Consider the following 15,000-nt stretch of genomic DNA (forward strand, 5'->3'; position numbering starts at 1 on the left):
AGAAGACGGGTCATGAATGGAGTATGGAGTGGTTGATGTTTGTAGACATACAATGCTGATTTGGAATAGTGAACACAAACTGCAGAAATGATCAGAAGTGTTGGACGCGTTTGCAAGAGCACAAAGTTGAGAGTAAATGTGAGCACAAGTTAACGTTGTGATGGTATCTGGAACAATGAAGATGGAACAATGAATGTTAACATGGTTGGTGAAAGAAAGGACACGATAGGTTTGTAAAGTATTTGGAAGTAAATATGACTGATGATGGTTAGATGAGAGAAGAGAAAAATCACTGTACAGGTACTCTAAGAAAGTTTAGGCGCATCCAAAAGCTCGGGAAGACTTGAACTTTTTGAGGAGGCTAAGGCTGAAAATAGACAACGGATTAGTTGAGCCAACTCATCTTCTATGAAGTGATGTTTGGAAGTGATGAGAATAAAAAAAACAAAAAAAGGTTAGATCTTTTGAGATGAACACATAAGAAGAACCGATAGTAGGGGAATGTGGGGATACATAGAACGGTTATATAGGTTAAATTGGTGATAATATAAATCTTACGGGACTTCCGAACCACGTCGAGTGAACTTCTATCACCAGAAATACACATCTCTAACCCCTCAGTGAAATGGGCGAGAATCGAAGGTGACAGCCAAAGACCATACCAACCAAGGGATGGTTTGGTCAGGTGGAGAGAATTGATTGATTGATGTATGAAATTTAGGTTGCCAAGCCAAGCACAGGGGAACTTTTGCCCAGTCGGTGCTCAAGACAGGGAAATAGGGAGCTGGAGTCGTTGTGCAGCAAGATATAGATCTAAAGGTTGAAACTGACGGAAAACCCAACAGTTGCAAAAATAAATACCAGTCAGAAGTGTAGGGCAGCAATATTGGTAAAAGGAAGCAGACGCTGACTAAAAGTAAGAGGCTAAAAGTTGGTGCAGCTAGGGGCCGGCGAAACAGGGCAAACAGCCTTTAGTAATGCCTACAGTGCACCACCACGTGAAATGAATACTAGATGGTGAATAGAAAGTACAATTCGGAAGTGTTGAAGGAAGACCATGGAAGTACTGAATGGATGATTGGAAAGGTTAGGCTGTAATATTCATAAAGCATGAGAATGCATGTAAGAAGAGATGAATGGTTCTGTATCTAGAGGCGTTTAATGCACTGCCGACGAGCCTTTATTGTAGGTGTACAAATTAACTATTGTTGCGTAAGTTTTACTGTCCAGTGATTCATCCATGATTCCTCAATTAACGTATGAATGTCACAGTAGGTAATCATTGTGCGCCTTTTATCTCCTGAGCTTGTTACGGGAATCGGACCTCATACTGAAAAAAATGTGTTTGTCAGACCTTCAGTTCGAAAGTGTGTCTTCTTCGTAAGTATCAAAACCGACTGAAATTAATGTGGCTTACGAATTCATTCTGCAGCGATTGAATGCAGCAGTAACTGCTCCCTTGACTTTGTCTGATGTTACACTCTTTCGAGGGAGCTAGTTTATTACTGGAAAAAACTAATTTACTACTGGAAAAAACTAGTTTACTACTGGAAAACACTAGTTTACTACTGGAAAAAACTAGTTTACTACTAGAAAAAACTAGTTTACTACTGGAAAAAACTAGTTTACTACTGGAAAAAAAGTAGGCACAGATATTTATGCATTTATGTTGCTGACTATAATAGATTCACATTAACCGTGCACTTGTTGTCTAGGCCAGTCCATTACGACGACGCTCTTGATTGGCTGTTGATAAGCCAATCACAGGGCTGGAAACTCTCGGTCTTTCTCGAGAGTTCACATAGGCAGGGTGTATGTTCCACCTCTCCTGAAAGACGTATACCTCAGGTGAGATGGAACATGCATCCTAACTATGTGAGCTCTCTAGAGAGACAGAGTTTCCAGCCCTGTCATTGGCTTATCAACAACCAATCAGGAGCGTCGTAAGGGACGGGCCTAGACATCAAATGCCTGGTTAATGTGAATCTATTATAGTGACCAAGTGGTTTTAACATAATGCTTAAATGTAAATAAAGCATATCTAAATCATATATTAACTAACATCTTGAACGCTCCATGTTTTCGGTCCCCGTATTGCAACTACAGAATTTCTAAAATAACAACTTAGATACCTCTGCTCTTTTCGAAAAATTAACCGAGAGTGACACGGCACAATACTCTTAATAACTGCCTGGCTCGGGTGTGTCCAGTGAGAATTCATTCCCCAAGACGGCCCTTACAATGTCCACTTCACTTTAAAAAAATTTTAAAAATCGCGTTGATAAACTGACGAAGGAAAATCGCCACCAAACGACGAGACCGCCATCAAAGGAAATAATGATCGATTGCCAAACACTTTCTAAAATAAAGGGTCACCTCGAAGTTACGAAGGATTGGAAATCTAAAGTATCTAATGCTCAGTAAAAGTTGAGTAAGCCGCGTGCAAATCTGTTAACGTAATAATATTTGGTGAAAGTTTATCCAAAAGTGGATGCTCTAAAGATAAGAAGTGAATTACATTTATGAGTAATATATTATTATTATTATTATTATTTTATTTTATTATTTTTTTTTTACAAATCTCGCTTCACAAATTACTCCAGAAGACTGCACTAATTAAAAGTTTGAAAATGCTCTCATTTATAAATATTAATTCTGAACCCGCTGACACAAAAAGTTCACGGGCTAGTTTTTCCTAACAATTACTAAAAGAATTGCGAAAAATTCACATAGGCAAAAACATACTGCCTGAGGTAAAGATTTGGGTAGGCAAGAAGGGGCGACGAAAATAACGCTCAAGTGGATAAAGGTGTGTCCACATGGTCGAACAATGTCCGACGGACAAACATGGTTACCAATTAACAATTGTCTGCCGGTCTTTGCCTTGTGAGCAGAGTAAATACAGTGGTATACAACCTCATCTGGCACCACTGTTTGTTGCCAGATCTGCTTCCATCGTTTCAACGCTTATGACGTCATCCTGCTTCGCCTATGATATAGTATCAATGTTTGTCCGTCGGACACTGTTCGACCGTGTGGACGCACCTTTAAAGAGAGAGAGAGAGAGAGAGAGAGAGAGAGAGAGAGAGAGAGAGAGACTGATAACAATACCAAACTTATAGTCAATTTTTATTTACACACATCTATCGACTAACGGAAACTTCTGCTCAGTGATTAAGACGTTATTCTCACCGAGAACCCACTAAGACTCACAATTGTAAGGTCCTGGGTTCGTCACAGACCTTCGATACTTCAGAGGCTCATCACTTCATGCAGCCCCCTTTTGCCCTGTCAATCAATGCACTGCATTACATACCCGGTAGTTTGTCGACTATATTGATCCACAAGAGGGTTGGATGGAGAAGGGTTTTGGGCCATCAACCTCATCCCAAAGCACTGTTTAAATATTGGGAAGACAACACTGATAGGACCAAGTACAGATAAGCACTCTCCAACAAAAACAGGAGTACTTATTTATACTTTCTCAAATTTGCGAGTGAAAAACTATACAAGATAATTACAACAGTTGAAGTTATAACCTTTGCTTGTTTTGCCTTTTGAAGAGAGGAGACGAATTTATTAAGTTAAATGGAATGAATAATGGCCAACCGAGTATCAATACGTAATCTGATGTAGAAGAGAATTCTTGAACTAGATGCACGAGTTTGTGGCAGGAACAACGGCGCCATCTCAGTTTTTTGCCGGGGTTGTGGTGGAGGTGGGGGGGGGAAGACGGTTTGGCGAGCGAAGCGAGCCTAATTAGATTTTTCTTTTTGAGCTATCTTATGTGTTTTTGAAGCCACATGAGCAAGGTATTTCTTAGTCAAAAATTATATATTCCCACTACTGTTTGTTTTTCTCATCATCAGTGGTAGCTAGTAGACTGACAAGGATCAAGAAACGTAATATTTCCGAGAAATTTCATATATTTATGATTGCACATCTAAAAAGAAAACATGTTGTTATTTCTTTGGGTTTGGGATGAGGGAGCAAGTTGAGGCTTCTGGGGGGGGGGGGGAGGGGGGGGGGGTGGAGGAGCAAATTGTGACATACGGGGGCAACTTGAGTCTTGGGGGGGCAGTTGAACCCCCCAGGCCCCCAAATGACGCCCCTGGGCAGGAAAGAAACCGAAACGACATTCTTTTTTTTTTTTTTTTTTTTACAGATTTTGTGAAGCAATCGCTGGTCAATATTTGGAATAAACTGCTCATTTATAACCTTAATAGACTTTTACTTCATATGGGTTTAGTTTATATATTTGGAGTGCTTATCTTAATTTATCGGCTGGCACACATACATACATACTGTATATATATATATATATATATATATATATATATATATATATATATACATACATATATATATATATATATATATATATATATATATATATATATATATATATATATAATAACACACACACACGTCCTCAGCAATTATTCAGGGATAGAGACAAGCCAATAACTGAAAGGGTTGTGACATACTAGAGGGCCTTATCACTACGGGGAAATAATATATATATATATATATATATATATAGTATATATATATATATATATATATATATATATATATATATATATATATATATATATATATACACTATATATGAAGAATTTTGAATATGTTAAGACATTCGGAATAATTCTGGTGACAGGCCTGCACACATACCGTACGGAGGAGAAACCAAAATGTCACCGGGGTGAAAGAGACGAGATAATCCAGAGGGAGATAAAGATTTACAAGAGAATTGTCTTGAGGAGGAGAGATCCGGGGAGGAAGTAATACTTACGTCAGCCTCAGAGCTATATTGGTGACGAATAACTTGCAAAAAAGAAGAAAGCGGGCGGGGAACGGGTGAATGTCGTTGGATGGTTTGAAAAAGAAAAGAAAACATGATTACAACTGGCTCTCAGGTACAACGACATTTCCGCACTTATGCTGCCAGTCCTCCAGCATGTCACATACATAGCCAATTTTTGTATTTCTCCTGTATTTATATGTAAGTACTTAGATTTCGTGTTTGATTGTGCAAGAGGCCATAATGGAAAAAGCTGTGAGCTTGTTAACTTCTGAAAAGAAAAATTCCCTTTCAAATAAAATTTAAAACGGTTCACCAGGTGTTTTTTTTTTCTTTCTTTCTCTTTTCTCTGTGCTTTTTAAAGAGAATTCGGAGGAAATATTTAGCGCTCTGCTTATCCAGAAATTTCGATATATTTCTTAACTAAAGACTAACGTAGCATCACTCCAAATGATCATGTTCTAGGAACTCATTTCATCGCCAGAAAAATAACATTTTCAGCCATAACAATAAAACATTGCGTTAAAACGTAGCGGACCATCCAAAATCTTCACAAACGGCTATGTTTTTCTTTAGTCGAGTGAGTGAGATAAGTAAGGCCTTCGTTTGCAATTACTGGAAGAGATACAACAGGAAATCTTAAGCCCTGGGATACATCCAGCGAGGAAAAAACGATGCACAGAATTACGACTTCTAATTCTCAGATGGAACACTTTCACTCTCATCGTTCTCTCTGACATAAAAGGAAGAGCTGCGCATGTTCAAGATTCATCTAACTTTTCCCAATTATGTGTTCCCAATAATTATTCTCAGCTCCTGAACGACTTTTTTGACATTTATCTGGACGCGGAGATTTTAACTGGCTTTTGTACAGATTATAAACTTTATGGTACTTGCTATCTATTCTTCGAATTTTCAGTCCACCTTTAGGTAACGAGATTTTGTCGAAACGAACGATGCTGGTTTACAACACCAGGGAATGTTTGTTTATTTTCGTATAATTTTGATTAATTTCATCAGATTTCAACAGATCTTTTTTAATTGAAAAGGGAGTCTGGAAGAAAAAATATCTTACTCGTTATTATCTATGGTAATGCGGACAAGGAATCTTTTTCTTCCCTAACGAACCTCAGTCACTGAGTGAAAAGTGTAATTTCAATGAAATTCCTCGTAATAATAATAATAATAATAATAATAATAATAATAATAATAATAATAATAATAATAATGCTATATTCGCCATCAATCTCGTCTTGATATACAAGACGAGCCAAGACATCCTCCTTGGAAATTTTAATTGCTGACATGTGAATTAGCATGACAACACGTATCCACTCCATTCTACATAGTGGGAATAAACGGAGTAGAACCGTGTTTACGACTTCATATACTTAAAGTCTCAAGAAGGACTACTACGCCCATAATCTATTTGTTTGTCACTTCCCTGCTCGCCAAAGAGCAGATGTAAATTTTCGTACACAAAAGGACCCAAATTTAGTATGAATTATGAGCTGGGTATCTAGCCCGGACATAGATGGAGCATAGATGTGGCTTTGCTAGAAATCACCGTGGTAACGGTTCGAATGATATGGAGTATAATAAGAAGATGCCCGGAGGCAGGAGGGAATGGTCTAGAGATTGACGGATAGACTGTGTAAAGGAGGGAGCGTGCATGCAAGATACAAATCAATGATGCAGCGTGTGTATTGGGGTTGGGAGCGTTGCTGATGATTCTTCTGCGTGGGTGTAAAATGTGGTTGATCCACAGTTCAGTAGTCAAAAGTATGAAAGCGGCAGTAATCAGTGGATTGGATTTCTCAGAAGCTGCCCCCTGATCAAGTGAAAAGCTAACTGAATGCATATATGTATATATACATATATGTGTATGTATGTATAACATACATATGTACACACACACACACACACACACACACATATATATATATATATATATATATATATATATATATGATTATCATCAATTACAATGTGGTTTATGTAACACTATATCACAGAGAAATTACTTTGAAAACTGCATACAACTGAAACCGGTCAGGACTTATAACCAGTTTTTTCACTTCCCTCTAGTATTTGCGTCATAAATGAATATATATATATATATATATATATATATATATATATATATATATATATATATATATATTACATACACACACACACACACACACATATATATATATATATATATATATATATATATATATATACCCACACCTTCCGATATTCAGCAACTTTCTTGGGTTGAGAGAAAGCTAGTCCTATGTCTAACTTCTGCTACGATCTTTCTAACCTTTTAGCGACCCATGCTAGACTAACCATCAGTTACTTATATCACTGCTTAGATCAGCAGCCTATTTCAATGCTAACGTCAACATCTTAATTCACTGCTTTTTTCAATTGTTTGTATGGTGTTTTTACGTTGCATGGAACCAGTGGTTATTCAACAACGGGACCAATGGCTTCACACGACTTCCGAACCAAGTCGAGAGTGAATTTCTATCACAAGAAATACACATCTCTGACACCTCAATGGAATCCCCAAGAATCGAACTCGCGGCTACCGAGGTGGAAGGCCAAGACCATACCGATCACGCCACTGAGGCGCCGATGTTCTCGTTAAAAGGAGCACACTGCATTCTTTAAAACAATTGCCCGAAACGTTATTCCTCCTTGGGATTTTGCTCTAGTCCTAGTCTCTCCTTGAGATACAGTAGACTGTAAAACGGCGAATTTCTTTTTTCAAATCGTGCCCCAGCTGAAATTACACAAATCCAGGAAAATAATAGTAAAAAACCTAATCCCTTCGCACTTGCATGATAAATATAAAGATCTGAAGGCTACCAAAGAATGAGGAAAACCATATTAAGGTTCCGTCTATGTTTTACTATACGAAACGTTAAGTATTAACTGGTCATACTTGTCTATTAAAATCAAACACACCATTACCTACGTTCCGGCAAAGCTAGATAAAAAAAAAGGCCATTGTAGCCTATATGAAATGAAAATAGGCGAAGACTTTTACCTTGTGTGTCAAATGGGTTTTGGTCAACTGGTTACAAGTTAATACTGGGAAAATGAGGTCGCACTGTGCTCCTCCTCCGATGAGCCACCGGCGCTGACAGTTGACTGGGTGCGGTATTCAATGCTGAAGTCATTAAAAGTCTCGGTATAAAGGCTAAGGTAAGACGAGGCAGACCCTTCACATCAACTTGGACCTTCCGGTACGTCACAACAACGAAAGGGAGCATGTGAGAGAGAGCACGTGCCACTGCCTCTGCTTCCCTCAACGTAAACAAAGAATTATCGTGCTAGCAAAAAGAAAATTGTCGTTTATATGACTGCACATTGGTTCGTTCAAGACGTCACACATCTGATTTCTCGCGTTTTGTGCTACCTAGTGTAAAAATTATTCAGTATAAACAACCAAGCTATTTATGCTGCTTTAGTGAATGAGTTAACGATATAATTCGTATGTTCATCTCTTTCAGGTTTGTGACGGAATACTGTGATAGAAACAGTTGAAAAAATACAAGATTATATCTTGATAGGGAATGTGTAAAGACTTTGTTTAATAGTCGACGCAAGCGAATATCTTCGGGACTTTCCTCAGATACACTGGAAGCGAGCTTAAGTGAGCTTAGTTAACGTTCGGAAGCTGACAAACAAAACCGCCATCAGAGTTTGTGAGTTCTCTCAGTTATGTATTTTATTACTCTTAATATGAAATCCTCTTTTTTATTTCATACTGCTTTGTGTACATTTTTCCTGGATCAACTTGCATGTTTTTGCTACAATAGATTTTCTCTCGTCCCTCAGCTAGATACAACTTTCTATATACAAAAGTTTCTATTCGCGGCTTCAAATCAGGAAATAATACAAATGGAGTAACCAAGCCAAGGTTTCATAAATGCCTAGTTAAACCAGTTCAATCTTTTGGTGCTGGTTTTACTACGTAGTAGTGACCGCGTCAATGATAGCTGGTTGAGGACTAGACTTACAGATGAAATTACCGGTTTTATGGCTCTTTAGTATTGATGGCTGATTGATTGATAGCATATCTCATATAATAAATGTTAAAATGGTTAGCAAATCTGAGTACTTGTGTTAACTGATGAGTTTACTTTCGATCGAAGGATTTACTGAGTTGGCGTTCCAAGAACGTTGAAGTAGGAATGGTACCTGCAGAAAGTTTGACGTTTCTTCACTATAGTTTATATGTGAAATGAATTGTTTTTACCCATGGTAGTAGAGCTAGCAACAATTGAATGTGAACGGGAAATATCTCAGAATTCATTCAAGTTTTCATTTAATCAGTTAGTCCCATAATATTCTTAATAGCATTTAATTTGCATCAATCACGTGGAAGAAAACTAACAGTCGGTAAACTTTCAAGTCAAACAATCACGTAACAGCATTCCTGTGCGCGAGTAAAAAAAGGAGGCGAAAACAAACAGAAGAGAGGAACGAGAGAAGGAACAACTGGAAACTGATATCTAGATGAAAACTGACCTTTCTTACGAAAAACCCAGTGCAACGAAAGTCTTTGGGAAAATCTTTCGCTCCCTCAAGCAGCGATTGATTACCGGCGGGAATGCTTGCGCCATTTGTCCCCTGTTCATTGGGTTTCTTGCGGGAACGTTGTCATCGTGGGATCATTGCTCGTTTCACTTTCTTTTTCTTCACTTTCTTTCGCGAAGCAGGGACGGGGAGGGAGGACTCAGTACGCCAGAAGTCACAAGAACTTGTCTCAGTTTTTTTATCATGGTAAAAGTCCACACTTCTGGATTATGAAATATATTATCTCCTACGGCAGCTTTCGGCCATTTGACCACTGGTTCTCTTTCTCTTTTAGCTGAAGAGGTCTGCTGTACAAGCAGCCCAAAGCTACTATAATTTACAGCTGTGTAAGCTTCATATTACTTAGATGCGAATGTTTGTATACAAGAAATCTCATCCAGTCACCGAAGTAAATAATAATAGGCATAGTTGATCATTTTAGTAACAGTGGTACAAAACACGCACACAGCTAGCCAAACTGTACAATTTCAATCACCCCCCCCAAAAATGAATAGAATAAAATAAACTTTCTTTTCCCGGCTTTTGATTGATTGTGTTTCCGTCCCCATTCTAAATAGGCCAAAAGCAATTTCCGTTATAGCAACTGATAACAATGTAAAGGTTGATTACGACGTATCAAAATGCATATTATTATCATCGTTATCAGTAGCAGTAGCTAGCACCACTCGAAAAGTAATAGCTTCCCCAAAAACAGAAGTTCATCATTAGTGCAACGAGCTAACAATTTAGTACATTATTCAACTTCAAACGTTAAACTTTCCTTTCAGAAAAATACTTATATTTTTGTAATAGCCGAATACGTCTCTTAGAATCAGCTGCTAGATTTCATAATACAAAAATATACAAATGTTGTATTTAAGATAAAATATTGTACTTATTTTTAGTATGAATATTGTAAAATTTAACGATTTTTAACTGGGGGTTATTTCGATATGCACCCTGTCGAAAGCAAAGAATTATTTAAATCATTTCTTTAGCTTCCTTTAAGTAGCGTAAAATCGAGCCATCGTGTAAGAGAGTGAAAAAAAACTAAGAAACAGAAAAATATAGATACATCAGATGGGGTAGGAAAAAAAAGTATACGGGTCTCGTCTTTGTGCTACCGTGGAAGAGCTTTCCATTACTATTTTGCTGATCGATGGAGCGCAATGTTTTATTTACATTTAATACTGTTGAGAGAAGTATTACACAATCTGTTATTAGCCCACTGAACTGCCAGAAACAATTCCTTTGGGGCTCTGCCCTTGGAGAGTATGCCTAATTTCCTCTCGTTGTTATGAAGTCCAAGACAACTGGCTCTCTTTTGACTCATTACTTTATCAATTCCAATTTTTGTTTATTCATCGCATGGCCATCTTTGCTGGGATTATTCACCGATTTACTCGTCACGAAACCGGCCTCGGGGTATACGCCGTGTTATTGTTGTCACAGAAGCCAAATGGAGGAGAAAGTGAGAAAAATATATAGTTAAAAATAAAAATAAGTGCAGCCGAAGATGAGATGTCTCAACAGCAGAACATTCAATTAACCAATAATGACTTGCCAGGTTGTAGTATGACAGATAATCGTGCGAGTTTTGTTTGGGCTCGATTTTCATAGGGTCTTTGGACAGATTCTTTGATGATTCATTTCCTGCTCTTCATATTATTTGCATAAATAAATAAATAAATAAATAAATAAATAAATAAATAAATAAATAAATAAATAAATATTTATATATATACATAATTTATATTATATTATATATAATTAGGGGAACTTTGTCAAAAAAAAAAAAGAGCGCTTGCTGTCTTTTTACATGGAGAGAGAAAAAAGCTGAATATGGCCTCTCGTTGAGGTACCAGGCACTCCAATATTTTTTGCCTGTCAATACATTTCTCGTTCCTCTTGTTCCATTTATAAATTTAAAAACCGGCACATCGACGTCTTTCAATCTGGCAACCACTCATTCATCGCCTTTAAAAAGAATGATATTGCATCGAAGAAATTCTCTGTACACGATACTGCAAGAGCCGGAGCCCCAGGCAAAACAGAGCCTCAGGGGACGCCGCTGACGGTGAGGTAATGCCGGACCAAGACGTAGGTGATTTTGGGGAGGACCCTCACACCCCAATAATCGCAATTCGCTCATGTCGTTATATTATCACCCTCGGCCGCCAAAGCCGTGACGCGTCGGTCTTATTTTTGTATAATTTTGGCGGGGAATGGCTTACGTCTTGGGTCTAGGATCACACAACGGAACGTGTTGACATGGGGTTGCCCTAGGCGCTTATGTATAGTACGTGCAGGCAGAAAGCGGTCATTCGAGATGACCTATGTTTGTTTATTGGACTTTGTCATTACGGTATATATATAAATAGATAGATTTCTGTCATTGTTATTTGCTCTTCCAGGTCTCTACTCTTCAGGACGACGCGAGTGCATATCATTCTTTGTTATTATATTCACTGCGATAACAACCCCGTGGAACTCAGGATATCAAACGATAAAAAGTGACATACGACGCCTTACTCGATAAATGAGATAAAAATCCCGATCATGTCTTTTGCATATACTGAAAACAACTCTGACGATGACGCTGCCTTTCTTTTCCGAAGGTCAGTAATGCATCATTCACATTTATTATGTCACAAAGATTATCGTACATTACGCGAACGAATTCTCATGTAATAACTACATCTAGCTGCGCATTTCTTCTTTCAAGCGATGAAAGAGCGGGGGAGGGGGAAATCAAATCGAGATCATTACGGATTGCGTTAATCCCTCCTATGGGTGTCTATTATCATTCCTAAATCTAGCTATCTGTAGCACCTTTCTTAAGTCTCTGGGAATTTCTACATCTGCGAGATGTTTTCGTTGAGGGCAATGTCATTTCATTCCTAAAAATGTAGATATATAAGCACGCATGTAGTTATTTAAAAAGCTATTCTTGTTCAGTTATAACTGACACGGCACCTAAAACAGTCTAGGTAATAATAATTTGATTTAAGTATTTCATTTAATGATTCTGCTTGGGTTGCTTTAAAAGCTGTTATAAAATGAAAGCGGGAGAGGTGACCAGTCCGTGAATTTATTACACAACTCGTTACATGAGAGAAAGATATATAAGTAAACCTAAAATAGCGTGGTAACGGAAAATTATCATGTAATATGACCGTGACTCCTTTTTATAGTTAGTTGTGTGCGAAACAATTCGCAAAAAAAAAAAAAAAAAAAAAAAATAGTTCAGTGTGTAAGAACATAGAAAAGAATTATATGGTTGAATCAAAAGTTCTACTTGATTAATAAAGAACATACTCTCCCAGAGCTTTTTATTGAAACCAGAAACCAGTTTTGAGCTTCCTACACTAGGCTAGTCAGCCAGCAAACACTTCAATCTTACAGGTACACAGGAAATTCCGCTTCGTAGAACGATTTTGTCCATCGTCGATCGGTAAAAGTCTAGACTTCCCCACTTGGCATCTGACACGACCTCTATGGAAGTTTGTTTGTTTGTTTGTATGGTGTTTTTACGTTGCATGGAACCAGTGGTTATTCAGCAACGGGACCAACGGCTTTACGTGACTTCCGAACCACGTCGAGAGTGAACTTCTATCACCAGAAATGCGCATCTCTAACCCCTCAATGGAATGCCCGAGAATCAAACTCTCGCCACCAAGGTGGCAGGCCAAGACCATACCAACAGACCGTACCAACCACGCCACTGAGGCACTGACCTTTCTGAAAGAGGTGACGTGGTTATGTGTGGGCTTTCTTGACAGCTCCCAAGCAAAAACTCGCACCTCTCATGAATACTGCAAAACCACCCAACTTTCCTCTTTATTACAGGAAACATCTGCTCGGGAAAGCACTTTCCCCAGGAGGGCCATTTAATGTGACACTCTTCGATACGTCTTCAGCCCTTTCATTTCCCAGACACGCCCGCGTGTGTGGTCTACCAGCGGTAATTAACTTGTTGGTTCGTGTCTTGGGAGATATAACAATGCAAAAGTTTTTATAATTAGTTGGTGTTTCGGATTAAAATTCTGTAGGGCCTCAAGAGCACGTAATGAGTCACTATAAGCAATGAGGTTTCCCACTCATCGAAAGTTTTGGAGATGTACATTCTAAATTACGTAAAAAAATTTATATATATATTATATATATATCATATATATATTATACATACATACATATATATATATATATATATATATATATATATATATATAATATAATATAATATAAACACACATAACGGATCCTTGGTGATGAACTATACATTCATTACATATTTCTGTCCTTTTTTAACTTGAAAATAACCCAGAATGACCTCATGCCAAATGCACTTTGCACTACGTAAATACTATCAGTTGGTGGATCAAAGGAATCTTTTTTTTGTTTTACAAAATTTTGCACGATTACTTAAACACTTGAGAGAGAGAGAGAGAGAGAGAGAGAGAGAGAGGAGGCCGGAGGTTTGGGATGGGGGGAAGGTTATCACTTAAACCAAGATAGAACCATCATACTTTGAAGATAGTGACAATAAAAAGTCAGCTGCGTGAAGTCACGCTTTATTTTCAAACACCTCACGCACATACTTGTGATAACACAAAGCAACCGCGTCTAAGATTGTAGTTATACTTTTACTTTTGGTATGAAACACTGAACGGAGTCGGGTTACCTCTAACAATCAGGCGACTTGTGCCACGCAAATAATAGTTATTAAGCAGGATACTGGGAAGGATACAGCTTTATCAACTACACTGAATTCTTTCATCATTCAGCGTTGGAAAGGAAATTATGAGTAGGTAGGTTTGAAAGGTGCAACAGAAGGAAAACCTCGTAGTTGCCCTATGAAATAACTTTTATGAGAGGGTGGGTAGCAAGATGGAAGGGAGGTACGGTAAAAGGAATGTAAGGGATTGCAGCTAGGGGCCGAAGGGAAACTGCAAGCTGCAAAGAATATTATGTATGTGTCCCATCTCTCATAGTAATATGCCCCAGTTAATGTTATGTGTAGCAACTTTTTATTCTCTCACTGTTTAGTTGTGTTGATTCGCTCATCGTATTTCAGAATATTGAGCTAAACTTTGCATAGGAATAGAATATTGAATAGAATATTGAATTTTGGCCAAGCACTGGAACCTATGAGGTCATTCAGCGCTGAAAGGGAAACTGAGATTAGAGATGTTTGAAAGGTGTAATAGGAGGAAAACCTCGAAGTTACACTACGAAAAAATTGTTAGGAGAGGGTGGATAGCAAGTTGGCAGAGAAATATGAATGGAGGTACAGTTATAGGAATGAAAGGGGCTACATCTAGGGTGCGAGGAGACTCTACAAAGAACCTTAAGTTATGCCTACAGGAAACTGCACGAGGTGCACTGACGGCACTACCCTCCCTACGGGGGGTACCAGGTAGAAATATTCAATAGAATGACTTCCTAACGAGTTCCTTAATCCAGCGTCACATGACCCGAACAAGCATGATTTCTGTTTTACTGCCAATTTCGGCCGAGCGGAGCCGTGGCAGCAAGATGCCAAACAAGGTGAAGAAATGTGCTCGAGGGAAGCCGTCTCAGTTACAGTTTTAACTTGAAAAGTGTCGACTTTTAAA

At 38.1% G+C, this 15,000-nt stretch overlaps 1 protein-coding gene across 2 annotated transcripts in view; it reads left to right on the top strand.

Moving 5' to 3' along the window:
- Positions 1-8,315: 8,315 nt before the first annotated feature.
- The window catches only part of LOC135207304 (uncharacterized), a 26,401-nt gene continuing 19,716 nt past the window's right edge, over positions 8,316-15,000 (top strand). For both annotated transcript variants that reach the window (XM_064238980.1, XM_064238981.1), the window contains exon 1: positions 8,316-8,508. The gene's annotated coding sequence lies outside the window, so the exon portion shown is untranslated. The remainder of the gene's footprint in view (positions 8,509-15,000) is intronic.

Source organism: Macrobrachium nipponense, chromosome 32 (assembly GCF_015104395.2).
Source record: "Macrobrachium nipponense isolate FS-2020 chromosome 32, ASM1510439v2, whole genome shotgun sequence".
Lineage (NCBI taxonomy): Eukaryota > Metazoa > Arthropoda > Malacostraca > Decapoda > Palaemonidae > Macrobrachium > Macrobrachium nipponense.